We start from the raw sequence: 15,673 nt of genomic DNA on the forward strand, positions 1-15,673 counted from the left end.
AGAGTGCCCAATTAACCTGCCATGCATGTCTTTGGAATGTGGGAGGAGACTGGAGTACCCGGAGAAGACCCACGCGGGCACGGGGAGAACATGCAAACTACACCCAGGAAGGCCGGAGCCTGGACTCGAACCCGAGTCCTCAGAACTGGGAGGCGGACTTGCTAACCAGTCATTCACCGTGCCCATAATTTAAAATGAAAAAAAAAAAAAAATGGCCCCAATATTTTGACATCAACAAATATTCTGAATTTCATACATGCTTTATTTTAATGCATGTAGTTATGTTTATGTTGCTCAAACACAACCAACCTTCTGCTGTCAAGCTAAAGAATCATCTGCGGTCAAAATTAATAGTGTGATTAATCTGCGTTTATACAACCACCCGCCACATAAATCACTAGGAATAAAATATTAAAGGTCCCATATTATTCAACTTTTCCACATTGCCTACTAAAATAGTTGTCAAACGTGTAAAAGATATTTCTGTGACATGCATTCTTTAAAATTAACTTTGGATCTAATATTTTTGCTGCTCAGCTTCAGTGGGTGTGACCAGAGGCGGTGCCACTAACCCGAGGGGGTTGGGTCGAGTGCACGTCTGTGTCTTACTGATGTCACGGAAGTTTAATCTGCCCGTTTTAAGCACACATTTTCGAAAGGAGGAGAAAGCTAAAGACATTGCGTATGGATATTTTCCATACCTGGTTGGATTTCTAGACAGGCCGGGGATGCATATTATTGACAGAAAACCCCACTAAAGTGCATTTTCATACTATGGGCCCTTTAAGGTGAAAACAGACTATGTCTAATCCTAACAATGTGTTTGCACGCACATTAATTAAATTGGCACGACTCGCAAATAGCACACACACCGCTATGACTGCCCGGGACTCGGCTACTTTCGATCCCACAACGGCGCAAACATCCCTGTCCGCCCAATTCTTACCTGCACTGTCTATGAAAGTACCAAAAGAAAGAAAACTCCACCCATGCGCAGAGTTAAGACTGCCCTTTGTGCCAGACTTGCACTGGGGATGGAAAAAAGGGTCTTTAAAGTGCATTCTGTTCTTACAGGAACGCCTTCCAGATGTCATGATTTTTGACAGCTGAGAAGCAGCATTTAATGTGTGCCCTCGCCATTCCCAGCCTCAAACTCCATGTCGTTCAACTCCTTCAATTTATTTCCCACTGCTCTCATCAGCTAAACCTCCTCATTTGCATTTGTTGCTTTCCTTCCCTTCATTTTCTGCTTCGCAGATTTCTTCCCAGCCCGCATCCACACATATTCTCCACTAAACTCACCCTGTCACACCTTTCTTGATGCAACTGTCTTTCCTTTTTCTCCCTTTTGTGCTTCATTCACCCCGTCATCCCCTCTCCATCTCCATCCTCCGGTTCTCCTCCTCATTTTCTGTCACTGATTCCACCGTCTCTACCAGCCCATGTGATCGTTATAAAAATTAATCTACCACACTCTATAACAGTCTATAGTTGTGGACCTAATGTGTTGTGTGCATTATTGCATGACGGCTCTTGTCCAACCAGAATATAGGAGTACAATTTGGAAAACCCTTATGGGATGATTGGCTGAGGAAATTTCGAAATGCTGGTGTTTACACGGTTTTCATTTATTCCCCTATAAAATTTCCAGATTTCGATACTTTTGCTTTCCATCACATGCTACACATTTTAGTTTTGTCTTTCCACTATTGTGTGAGTGGACCATATTTTGAAAGGTTCGGCAAACAAGCAGCTACATTATTTGAGCAGCAGTGTTGTACTGTATGAACCCCCAGCAGCAACCCTCTCAGTCAAGCATGCTCATGTTTGCGCAGAGGTTGCACGAGCACCACTCGTCATGACATCCATCTCTCCACATTGATTACGGCCTACAGCATGCACAGTGAGACAATAACATCTGTGCATTCAGTCAGCATGGAGAGCCTCTTTTGTTCTTTGTTGTGGACTGTAGGGGCTCTCATCACAGCCAAGAGGATCTGGAATCAAAATACAAAGGCGCAACAGCAGCAGACTCGATTCTCCTCCTTGATGTATTGCGGGCAGCTTCTTAAGCAACACTTTGTTGTTATGGGTGTTGAAATAGCAGCTTGAAAATGATGTGCAAGCAACACTAACTTGTAATAAAGAGAACTGAGTGTCTGTCAGTCTCATCTTGTGTGGAACACTACACAGTCAATACTGTCGAGTAAATTTGACTCTATTTACCGTGGGACCAAATAGACTCAGTTTTAGAGTAATATTTACACTTGGAAGAGAGTAAAATAAAGAATTGGAAAAAACAGCCAATCTTCTTCCTGAGCCACGCAGCTCCTGTGTTCTGCTTGTATATTGCTCATATCCGTTGTAGCTGAATCCATGATTGCATGGAATCTTCTTCAAGAGACCAAAAACGATGTTATTGGTGTCTTGGAGAAAAGCAAACAGTAGAAGGGGCATAGCTCAGGTGGTAGTTTGGCAGTCTCACAAGTTGAAGGTTGTGAGTTTGTACCTCGACCCTTGAGTGAGTTTTATTTTATTTATTTATTTTTGTTGCTCCCTTCCTATTGTGAATCTTAGTTTCCTCTAAAACTGAGACTATTTGGTCCCTATCTAAATAGAGTCAAACTACAGAATTTACTGTGCAGCATTGTGCTAACATTACTTCTGAAAGGCGCCGAACTACTTACCCTCTTATTTTTCCAGCTGTACCTCGCCTCTTTAATTAGTCAACCATCAGCCTTTTTTACATTGCCTGCAAAAATTGCCAGTACCCTCACCCACCCCCAATTTATATATTTCAAACAATTATTACCAAAATGACTTTGCTCTTATGTGTCCCAAATGAAATGTCATGATTTGCAACATGTTTTCTGAAGATTTCCATTTTTGGACATATTGTTTTTTTTTTGTTTTTTTGTTTTTCTCCTATTGCCGAATATGCCTTCTCAAATGCATCTTAGTACCTTAAGAGTTCTTCTTGAGGCAGTTATTTTACGAAAACGTCCACATTTTTCACTCAAGATGTCGTTACTGTTATGCCACTTGAGAGAGCCTCATTAATTGAGTTATTCCTGGGTGGACGACAGCGTAAACTCGTCGCCAGTCAGTCGCAAGGCACTTATAGAGACAGACAACCATTTTGCACTCACATTCACGCTGTCACTGAGTGCAAGTGTGTATGTGTGCGTGCTACACAGCTGATAATTCCATGCGATGTTACAGAATTTTGTGAGAAATCATGTTTGAGTGGGTCTAAATTGTATTAAAGGTGAACTTTCACATTCGCACACTTTAATGTTTTTAATCAAACTTCTACTTTCCCCATCATGCCTTTGCCTTCATTTGGATTCTTGTTTGATTTGTGTATTGCCCCCACAATTTTAATAAGTTAAATCTGTGTTTAACTTCCACAGATGCATTGTTGCAAATGTTGCAAGAATTCTGCCGCGTCACCGCAAAAGTCACATCTTTATTCAGCACACCTGGATATTGATTCATATAAACTAGATTTGCAGGTTTCTCTCTTATCGCGTGAATGAGTGCTTGGAATATTGAGCAATAAAACACAAGTGGACTCAATTTTGGCCCTGTCAGAACATGTTAGGCTCTAACTGGCTGCACTCTGACCCACAATGCAACAGTGTGAAGCCCTCTGCGTCCTTAGATAAGCTGCCAAGTGCAAAATGGGATGGCAACAGAGTCAGGAGTGGGTCTGACTGTTGATACTTTTATATGCAAAGAGCTCATTAGTTTCCCCAATTTTCAAAGGTGTTTGTGCATGCCTCCAATTTAAACAACCTTTTTTGTCCCAGTTGGAGCAATTTATTTGAAGATGCTGAAAGAAAGAAAAAATAAATCAGGTAAAATAAATAAATTAAATTATTTCAGAGCAGCATTTAACAATAAAACATAGGAAGGAAAAATGTGCCGCTAAAATGCCAGCCATGCTGTTTGAACCATTATGCTTAGTCTTGTACTCTGTCATGGTTACTATAAATAAATAAATAAACTAATAATAATAATAATAACAATAATAATAATAATAATAATAATAATAATAATAACAATAATAATAATAATAATAATAACAATAATAATAATAATAATAATAATAATAATAATAATAAAAGAACAGTGCTAACAGCTGTACACAGCAGGGTTTTATAGTTTTGGAATTTTTCATTTTAGTTAGTTTTAATTTCGTTTTGGGTTTTGTTTTTTAAATTTAGTTAGTTTTAATTACTGTAGTTTTCATCCCCGAAGGCTCATGCATTATTGTCGTGCTGAGAGGTTGGATCCCAAAGCGCAGACACAAATAAGGTTTTTACTATTTATTCACATAACTTGACTAAACAAAAAACAACAAGAATGCATCGAGAATCATGAGACAGAGAACAGCGAGTAATAATCCGGCAAAACACACAATTCTCAGAACCTTATATAGACAGTCAATCAATCTCATTGGTTGTGGCTAGACATGTGAGTACCAGTACTGAGATGGAAAACTCTGATTGGCTGTTAACCCAATAATTACAGATAGTTCCTGACATCAACAAACATCATATAGCATAAAAGATTCTTCAGTAAGGCAATTAAAGATTCCTGACATAACATAGTTCTTACAGAGAGTTCCAAACATCATATAACATCACACAGCCTAAAAATAGTTGGAACTAGATTAACAGGTCATGAACTCAAACCTAACCCAGGCGTGACCCCAGACATGAGACAAGACCCCAACATTACTCCTGCATGACTCGAGTCATGACAAAATGAATTACCAAGGACTAAAACTAAGGAAATTTTTTGCTATAATTAGTTAGTTTTGTATACATAAAATGTAGTTTCAGTTAGTTTTTGTTTTTTAAAAAGCATTTTTGTTTTTATTTCGTTAACAAAATTGTTTTCTGAGTTTTAGTTTTTCCATAGGTTTTAGTTAACTAAAATAACCTTGGGGTGGTACACAGTCCGATAAGCAGTAATATATTGTGGATTAATTTCATGAAAGAGGGGACCATCCCTGCAAAATTATAGTTCAGGTATCTAGGTAGTAAAGTAGAGTTTGTATTGGTGGTTAAATGACATAATGTCTAATTTATGTTACGGTCCATCTCTTCCTCAAATATGGAATTCTTTTTGCGTAACGTTTTTAACAGTTCAACTTAAGCGGAGTGCTGTGCTCTACAGAATCACATTTTAATTACATATGATCATTACAGCGCTGCTGAAGCAACACATTGGCTATATTGGACATCCCAACATGATCAAAGTAGAAAGAAAGTCTTTGGACATCACCATCCACCATCCATTGTTTATGCTATGAATTCATCCATCACGTCTCCAATCATCCTTTGACAAGGTTCGGTAATCTGTTGAACTGAAGATTTAACTGCATTTTCATCAGTGTGTTATTGTGATGTTCACTTCTTGTGAATTATTTTGTAAGAGCCCAATACTTTTCATACATCTAGCAGCCATGTCTTTTCTTTCTTTCTTTCTTTCTTTCTTTCTTTCTTTCTTTCTTTCTTTCTTTCTTTCTTTCTTTCTTTCTTTCTTTCTTTCTTTCTTTCTTTCTTTCTTTCTTTTAACCACACTTGAAATATCTGGTGGCACTTATTCATCAGGCAGAAGCTCTGTATGGCTTTGCCACATCTTGCATGCTTTTGCATAGTTCATCTCCTGATTCCAAAGTACTCCAGATGATTCTAATCAGTGCTGGATAACACCACAATCTCTTGGATGATTTATACTGTCCATTGCCTGTCAAATGCTGTCATTGTTTTCCCATGAGTAAAATGGTACAAAATGCAAAACAATAATTAGGTAAATGATAAGGGTAACAATCAGGGTAAGTGTGCCATTAACAAAAACACTTCGCTTGAGTGCTTGCATCAAGACTTTCCAAGATGATATCCAACAAACTGATTTTGAATACGTAATTGACAGTGTTGTGATTCACTCGTTTAACTTGCAGGCAGCATTTGAGTAATATCCCCACTCAGTGTAACATGGCGTAAATGAGAGTGTGACTAGTTGTCGGTCCCTATATGCGGCCCGTGATTGGCTGGCCACCTAACTAGTGGATAATCTGATGGGATAAATGACAATCTTTTTGTTAAATAAAATAAAATGGGCAACCAATCTGTCTAATGTGAAAGTTCAAATAAATAAATGATGTACAAAAAAAAAAAAAGTTTCATCCATGCATATTTTTGTTCAAGTTTGTTCTGTTCCAGTTTTTCCTGCCTCTTGTTCATTTTTGCTTCTCTTCGGGCACCTTTGGAAGAGTTTGTGGGCGGAGTTTCCTGGTCGCACTTGTTGGCAATTATTGACATGCTATTTAAACTCTGTGACAGAAGACGCCAAGACGAAAGGTGCTGGATTATTACTTCAGATTGTTTTTTTTTTGTTTTGTTTTTTTTTAGTTTTTTTTTACATGTATTATATTATTTATGTCCAAGTTTCCAGAGTACCGCTGTTGTTTACCTTCTTGATATTTCTCAGCCTTGTGCCTTGGGTTCTTTATTGTTTTTGAATATCCAAAATGCTACAGTAGTTGGGGTCAGAGGCTACTGTACATTGGTACATTTTTGTAGTTCAACAAGACCAAATACTCAAGTCCTGTACAGATTTTTAGGACATGAATGTGAAACAATATGTTTTAGTTCAGGCAGCTTTCTACTGATTCTCTTCTGCCCACTTGTTTTCCTATACAAGATACGAATGCTGATTGTGAACATACAATATAACACCAGATGGTAGCTGGCATCAAAATATGTTTCATGTTCCTTGGCAAGTCACTGTGTTTTCAATTCTTCCTCTTCATTCCTAATGTATTGATAGGACTGAGAGCTGTATTGGTTTGAATTGAGATCCTGGCTGTGCGACATAACTGGCGTCGGCAGCCATTTTGAAAGTTATGTCAGTACGCTGCTTTCATGCTTCCTTGGCATAGCATTCTAAAATGATGGTTGTAGCATATCCCATTAAAAAGTCAAAGGAAATGGAAAACTGGTATAACTATTGGCTTTGAGGAGGCGATTGGCGCCTTCATGCTCCCCGCCATGCTCCTGCCAGCTTGCACACCTGCTCCCCCTCAAGTTTATTGAGTTAGAAACAAGTGAAGCACGCTGTCTTCCTGGGTCACAGACAGAACCACTTTAGTCAACTTGTCCATGAGAGCATCTGGACTGAATTGTGGGATGTGGGTGCTAATGAATAGGCATTTGTAATCATGGAAACGCCAAATATGAGCATTTAGCTTATTGGAGGTGAATGTTATGACTATTAGTTTAGCTTTCTGGGTTCAGTAGCAGCTGCTTGAACACATCCTCCAATTAAGATAATTATTCTCTTCAATGTTCGCAAAACATCTTGTAGGACTGTTGACATTTAGCAGCTGTCAGTAACGCTCTGCAATTTTCTCCCAGGAGTTTTTATCATGTAATTTTCTTGTCTGAATGAACAAGCAAATCAAAACAGGCAGGAAATAGGAGTATACATACAGTACATATGTCATTCGTGAAATCAATGTAGTAAGCGGAGTATATTGCTGCCTATTGATGCCAAATCATGGGTGACAAAGCAATTTTTTGGTCTAAATGAAGCTCCCAACTTCAGCATCTAGTAGATGTAGTGTGGTGAGTATGAAAAATGTAAATAACTCTCTTAACCATTTGTTGTGCTGTGAAAGGGAGAGAAACTCTGCGAGCTGCGAGGCTAACCTATGAGAGGTAAAAGGCCACAAGCTTAAACTAATTCTGGCTAGCATAAAAACCATTTCATTTACAGTAATTGACAATTAGGGTTGTCATCAAGGTGATTATCGATACCTGTCTGGTCTTCCTATTTTTATTATCCAGTTTGTGGCTATGGTGGAGCTGCTGCAGTTAACACACTTCATATATGTAACATAATACAGAAAAATGTCATCACTTGCATTTAGTATAATATTTGATAGGTGCAGAATCATTTGAATCATCTACTTATTGTAAACATGTATTTTATTTATTTATTTATTTATTTATTTATTTAGTTTTAACTTTTCTTCTAGCTGAGAGGGACATGAACTGTAGAATCCCAACTCTTAACTTGCTGTTCATCATTGCAAAAAACATTTCAAAACATTAGCCGTACGACATGCAGGAATGGATGAGAAATGATGCTTAAGATGGAGTCGTTTCTGCTGTGTTTTTATGACCTACTAAAACATTGTGCTCCTTGCAATAAAAATAAATGGGATATTCTTGGGTGTCATTGGACAGCGACAAAATACTTTGATATATTTTCACTATATCAGTAATCTTTTTCTGGTACATTGAATAATCATGTGCCTGCACATCCCTACTGTACAATTGAGCTGCAGCCTGACTAATGTGAGGTTCCAACCAATACCGCTGTACTTCATATCTTCAATGACTGCTTGAATTCTGTTCAATGTGGGTGCACAATACAGCAGTATTAAAAGAGTTCATTTTGAAAATGTACTGAAAAGACGATGCTCCTGCATCGGAATTACTTAATTCCTTGTCACACCTCCAAATGGAAGGAATATAAAACTGGCCTGGGTCTGGATCTGCTGTGTGAGATGACTCATCCTTTTGTCAGTGATCAACCCCCTGTGAACTATTTTTTTCATCCAAGTACCCCCTAATCAGCACAAAGCAATTTTGGTTGAAAAACAAAAAACTAAAAGAAAAAACTTAATGTCTGACTTATTAAATTTTGGAACATAATTTTGTATAATAGTCTCTCTTGAACTTAATTATTAATAAAGATTTATGCACATAAAATTATCACCATTAAATGGCCACTTGGGATAATTAAAAATCTGCAATCTAAAGGAATGCAACTATCCAGCTATTCTATGAAATGGTTAATTTCAACTCTTCCCTGAAAAAAAATGTCAATTTATGTTGAACGATTATGATTTTATAGTACTTTTTATGAATATTTTACCATTAACTCATTTGCTCCCAAAGACGTATTTATACGTTTTTTGTATTTTTTATGCTAGAGCATACAAAAGGCTTTCATGCTGCCTCTGAACTGAAGAGAACGCTTGAATCAAAAGTAGTTATCACAAAAACGGCCAGCAGGTGGCAGCAGAGTATAAGAGATCAACCGGGGCCATGTTGCAAAAAACTCTTTTCCCCACTTTTTTAAACAGATTTGTGAATAATGATTGAACTTAGCTATATTCCAATGCTAATTGCTGCAAAACGGAAACGTAAAAATATTTTTTTTTTCCTAATGAAAGAAGAGATGCTACACCTTCTTTTGGTAGTTTCCATGTTTTTTTTTACAACAAATAGAACACGATATTCTGTGGGCCTTTGCAAAATCAGTCAAAATCCAGTAAAACAACTGGGAGTGAATGAGTTAAGTACAGTATCAGCCATGTTTGCACAGTCACGTGATCATTGTGACGTATTGCGTCAAAGAATAGCATGGCTGCCTATGACTACATAGAGGCTCACGAGGAATTATTGCGTCCCACGGCGGACATCAAAGGTGGAATTATGTCCTATAGCAAAGAAGCACTTCTTCAAAAGCAGTACAGCCACTGTGGGCTCGCCAAAGGTTTGTGTCCAGTTGAAAGCGAAGTTGAAACTGTGGCTCGATAAGGAGGACGTATTTAAGTTGCATGTTACAGAGGCTCAAATTACCAGTCTGGTCACCATTGACATTGGTCAGTCTGGAAATGTAAGTTGTGGATGATCCCTAAACTGGACGGTAAACATCCATGTGACTTTTACTCTGCCAGACTTTTACTCTACATGTCGTGTACTATGCACGTTTTTGCCCCAGAATTGGCTGCAGTATTTGGGATCGAAGACGACCTTTTTCTTCCCGGCAAACTCCCATTCAAATGCCGTTTTATCCATCTCAGGGGTCGACCATTTTGCCACTTGCTGTCGACTGAAGATGACATCACAGTTGCTCAGGCAACAACCAATCACAGCTCACCTGTTTTCTGAGGCTGAGCTGAGGTTGATAGTTACTTGAGACCTGAGCAACTGTGATGTCATTTTCACTTGACAGCAAGTAGCAAAATAGCCACCTTATGATCCAATTGTTTAAAAAAAAAAAAAAAAAAAAAAAAAAAAAACTGATCGATTTTCCTGCTTTACACATATTCCACTAACAATATGAACCAGAATTCCATATTTAGACTAGTGGACCTGCATAGAACATATTATTGTCAATAATATTTTTTTTAATTTTTTTTACTTCCCTTTATTAAAAAAGAAAAAAAAAGCGAGAGAACTTCATGTTTATTTCAATGTCCTTAAAATATTAAAAAACACATTATTAAGCAGGCAAATGGTTTTTTTTTCCACATCACCAACCTGATGGTCCAGTACTTGTGGCTGCACATACAGTAACTATATATTCTCTGTCTGTGTCTGTCTTGCATCTCACACTCAGCCTCCTCACACTCAGATCTTCATCTACTTCTTTCCCGCTGTGTCCCATCTCTGAAAATCTGTCTCTCAAGTCCTCTGGCTTTCTCTCTCTGATGCGCTCTACTTGATTCTCTTCTACTCTCTTGACCACACCTAAGATGTCATTTTATGTCATAATGTTGGTGACCTTCAATTAGGCACATAGTATTATGAATGTTGTGCAGTCAAATTAGCTTGCTTCAGTCACTATAACAATAAATAAACAAAAAAATCATAAATAATACATGAGTTGTCCATTCACTAGCTCCAAATTGTGTGTTTTTCTTGTTATCTAAAACGCAACACGTACTTTACATTGGCATAAAAACAGCAACAAAAATGAAAGATGCTTTTCAATGGACTGTCGTGTTGTGACAAGATATCCTTGGAACTCAAACGGCATCTTAAGACTGATTTTTAAGTAAAGGAAGTCAAGTAAATAAAGTAAATGAGGCAGAGTGGTGAGCAAAACCTCACATTCAAGAAGTTATGGATTCAAATCTCGACTCTCAACCTCCTGTGTGATATTTTCTTTCTCTAGTTATGCTGCTGTTTTCTTTGTATTTAGTCTGCCTATGTAACCCCTTCTTGATTTCCCATTACACGGTTCGATTGACACAATTTTGATTGTTTTGTCTTGTGGAGCCCAATTCAGGTAAGCGTCATATGGAGCACCGAAGGTGATATGGGGAAGAAAAAAAATATTGCAATAATTTAAAACAAATCTTTGTGGGGGATTGCAAACTTTTTGTTTTTTTCTTTCTTCCATGTCTCCTTAGGGCTCCGTTGCATCATTGACCATATAAAAGCAAACATTCAAAACTAGTCCATTCTTCACAATATGTCCCCTTTAAATTTTACACAGTATTTTGGTTGGTTTGGTCTGGCCCATCTCTCGCAGTCGTCATCAGTTCAGAAGGCAGGTAACAGCCACATCACTTCAGTCTACTGCCACCAATCAAGTGTAAAATTCAACAACTAAGTATCTGCCTATTTCTGAAAGTGTCTGTGAGTGAACAATTTTGAGCTTCTGCAGCATTGTCATGAAAGAGGGGAAATAATTAACATAATAACTCACCTCACATTTGTCAAACAATGACACAATCAGCTAGGCTGGCTGAAATTTCAGAGGGAGAAAAAAACACTGAAGCGGCGGCTGAAGTGCTATCATACAAAGCCAGAAGGTAAGCAGACTGCAGGGCAGATTAGCACTGACTAACAGTGTGCCCAGCACAAGCTTCTGATAATAATATTTGAATATTTGCTGACTTTTGTGGGGGTGAATTCACAAGTGTAATTTTTCCAAAGTTTCCCATCACTTCTTAAATTGTCAAGAAAACGGGCATCCAACATTGAGTGATTGACAGGCCTTCCCTCAATATTGACGGAATGTGCACCTCTTTAAGTGAATTTAGCTTCTGAATTGTTGAATTGATTGCTGCATGAAAAAGTGGGAGGGGTCATCTGCACTGTAAAATCTTGTAGTGTAAAATAACAGTAACATACTGGCAGCTGGGTTGCCAGGTTGTTACTATTTTACAGTCCACGAACTCTTAGCAACTTTACAGTAGATTGCTGTAGTTTTTTTTTTTTTTTTTTGCCATAAAGTACTGGTAGCAGTGTTGCCAGCATTTTGCGGCAACCCTTCGGGTTGGGAGATGACCACTCTACCACTGAGCCATGCCACCCATGTTTACATTCAGCTTTTTATACACTTTCCTTTCCCTGAGTAATTGACATTCAATCGCACTTAAAGTACACCAATCTTGCTGCATCATGCAAATAACAACTAAGAGATTAAGTAGCATCAGCAGGATGTAGGAGAGAGTGACAGTTTCTGAGTATAATAAATTAAAAAATAGGCATTGTACTTTTTTTTTTTTTTTCAAAATCCACAGATGACATCATGACATCATCAAAAAAAATCCAACTATGATTGAGATTGTGATGATTGATTGAGATCTTGTTGACTTAAGGCAGAAAAAAAATATGAATAGATTTGGAGAAGCCCCCCATTTCATTTATTTATTTTATTTAAAAAAAAATAATTAAAAAACACCCCTCATGTCGAGACTAAACCACAGACGTGCAATGGGATTCTAGTTGATATATTTGGATTCATTCGCTTCATATTTACATTTTTCCGTGTGACCTCAGTGTGGCCAGGAAGCTTTAACGAGAACTGCTGTCATGCATACTAATTATCATCTGTGAAAGTCACTTGTGACGAAGTGTAGGGTGGAGGGAACACAGACGAGACTGCCAGGCGCCATTTTGGCTTCGGGTGATCAACAAAGCGTGGGTCAAACTCATTTACCTGATAACGGTTTAATCTCTTCATCGCTCAGACGGCGGCCTCTTAGCAGCAGAGAGGACACGCAAATGTGAGCCGATCCTCGTACAAATAACGCTGAAGAACGACCACATATTGAAATGATAGATGAAAAAGAAGTGGCCCTTAAATCACATTAAAGAAACATTTGGGAGTCACACTCTAAAAGACACAAATTCTCTTCTTAACTCAGTTTCTCGAATGAAAATTCAACTGTACAAGAGTTTTTTGTTTTTTTTGTGCTATCTCACTGTATCCTTTGAGTGTTGTTGATAATGTGATGATGTCCATATTGGATGTATTGCAGCCTACTGAAGTATTACATGCATCTGTGTCCTGATTGCTCAGTACATCATTTGTAAGATTGATTGGTAAGACTTGAGAGAACATATTTACATTTCCACTTAAGTAAAAATTTTGATGCTTTTCATAGAAAATATTGATGATGCCTTGGGCTTGTCTGGCGACGTGTCCAGGGGTGTATTTCACAAAGCAGGTTTAGTGAGAACCTTGGTTAAGAAACCCAAAAATGTGGGAAACTCAGTCTGTTTATTAATAAAAAGAGGTCATTTAAGCTCTCGGTCAGTTACCGTAGTAACATGGGGTGTATTTCACAAAGCAGGTTTAGTGAGAAACCTGGGTAAAGAAACCCTGAAAAGTGGGAAACTCGTTTCAGAAAGGGAGGTAACTGAAACCAGAGGATAAGAGGGAACTCTAGCCTGTTTCATAAAAAGAGGTCATTTAAGCTCTCGGTCAGTTACCATAGTAAAATAGTCCATCAACCTAACCTGGTCGCTAGCAGGTTTGTCACACTGAACCTCGAGTTTTGTACCCGCCTCCTTTCAGCCACACACGACCATTCATTTCCTCATTCATTCAGTCCGCTGCGGTGACTTTTTGCGTAAATACGCCTGTAGTCTATAGCGTAAAGTCCACTTCTGTCACGAACATGGCATGTCATTTAGACATTGAACCTATTGATGAAGGTGCCACTATGGGGTATATGCACGGAAGAGGCGGGTCGTGATTTTGCACATCAGTTTATTTCCGGTCCGGGTTGCAAACGCGTAACCGAGGGGCACAAAGTCGGAAGCACAAGTATTTTTGACGCAGCCCACACGTCGCAAACCGAACCGGAAACAAACTGATGTGCAAAAACAGTCCCGCCTCTTCCGTGGCATATACCCCATATTGCGCAGGGAATTAATTATTGCGAGAATGTTATCGGACCACGTATATCTGGCATTTCCGCCTTTTTGAGCGGTACCGCGTTTCACATCACAGTCCATCATCTTACATGCACAACGTAATCCGTCCTTACATTTGCAACATTACCAGACGTAGTCATATGCGCTCACATCGGAGCAGTATTGCGCCCTATTTTTTTTCTGATACCTGTTTGAATAATGTTTTTATATTTCATGTTCTGCGATTGGCTGGCAACCAGTCCAGGGTGTACCCCGCCTACTTCCCAAAGCCAGCTGAGATAGGCTCCAGCACCCCCCGCGACCCTTGTGAGGAAAATGAAATTAATTAATGAGCCATCATTGAACAGGTTTCCCCTGTAATATTGTGATTGCAAAGGACTATACATTTAAATTTACTGGAGCAGCAATGTTCTTCCACTCCACCAATAAATATGACCAAAAAATGTTTCTGAAGATATTCTGCCCGAACCCATACAAAGAAAATATTTCTTTCATTCTAATAACATGGAGTTTGACTCATATACAAAAAGAAAGACATTCCTCTATTTTAAACATGTCATCAAAATAACAATAGACTTTGTATTTCCATACCTTATTCCGCTCTCCAAGGGCACTAGTTAAAAGTTCCACCATCAGCTAGCTTGCCTTAGCTTAGTATACGCGTCTCAATTTGGAGCTAAGAACAATACAAAACAACGAGGTGAATCACAATGCACATTCTATCCTAAAAATAAAAAAAAAACAAATAAAGAATGTTCTTTACGACTTTACTTGTATAATATTTTACCGTTTCTCTGTCGACATACGAATGCTGTCTTCATGTGGTATCGTAATTACGGTAAATAAAATGTGTAGAAAATTGAACATGAACACCCCCTCATGTTGTATTTTCTACTGGAGAACTGGGAATTTATTTTGATACCCGAGTTTCCAATTTGAATGAACTTTTCAAGTTTCAACATGGCGGAGAGCACACAAGGATTTGTGAATGGCAAGAAATATTAACACTTATAAAGGTGTTAACGTCCGCTAGCACAGCAGGCTGTTTTAGAATCTACACAACTACGTAGCATACACAATTTTGCTATAACAACAAAATCACATGGACAGAATTCGGTCGTAATTAGGAGTTTCCGAGTGGTAACGTCGATCTTTCCCATAGCACATGAAGGCAGGGGAAGACACGATCTTTTTTTTTTCTCCTTCTTCTTCTTTATTAACCAAATTTAACAGTACAAGTATACAGGGGAAGACACGATCTGAAGAGAAGCGAACCGAAAACCTGACGTGACAAACAGGAAGTTGTAGTGCGCATTTCAGCAAACGCATAAACGCCACCAGGTGCTACTGTAGGACAACATATTGTCCATGCACGCAAACAAATGAAAAACTGCAGAATATCAAATGCACTTTAACGGGCATTTACAGTTGTTGTTGTTTTTGCCATATAGTATACTGTACTAGGTAAGTAGGCCTATAATTGCACTACTACAAGAGCACAGTAGATGGCAGTTGCGTTCTCATTTTCAGCATCTATATTAATGCTGGGTTCACAGATGTGAACTTTGAACTCAACACTATAACAATCTGAATGATCCTTTTTATCTTTGGCCCAGTGGACACAATATCGATGACTTATCAAAAACAATTTGAAATATGAACTTGTCAGAACACAGCACCCTTTT

The sequence above is a fragment of the Festucalex cinctus genome, chromosome 2 (assembly GCF_051991245.1).
Source record: "Festucalex cinctus isolate MCC-2025b chromosome 2, RoL_Fcin_1.0, whole genome shotgun sequence".
Lineage (NCBI taxonomy): Eukaryota > Metazoa > Chordata > Actinopteri > Syngnathiformes > Syngnathidae > Festucalex > Festucalex cinctus.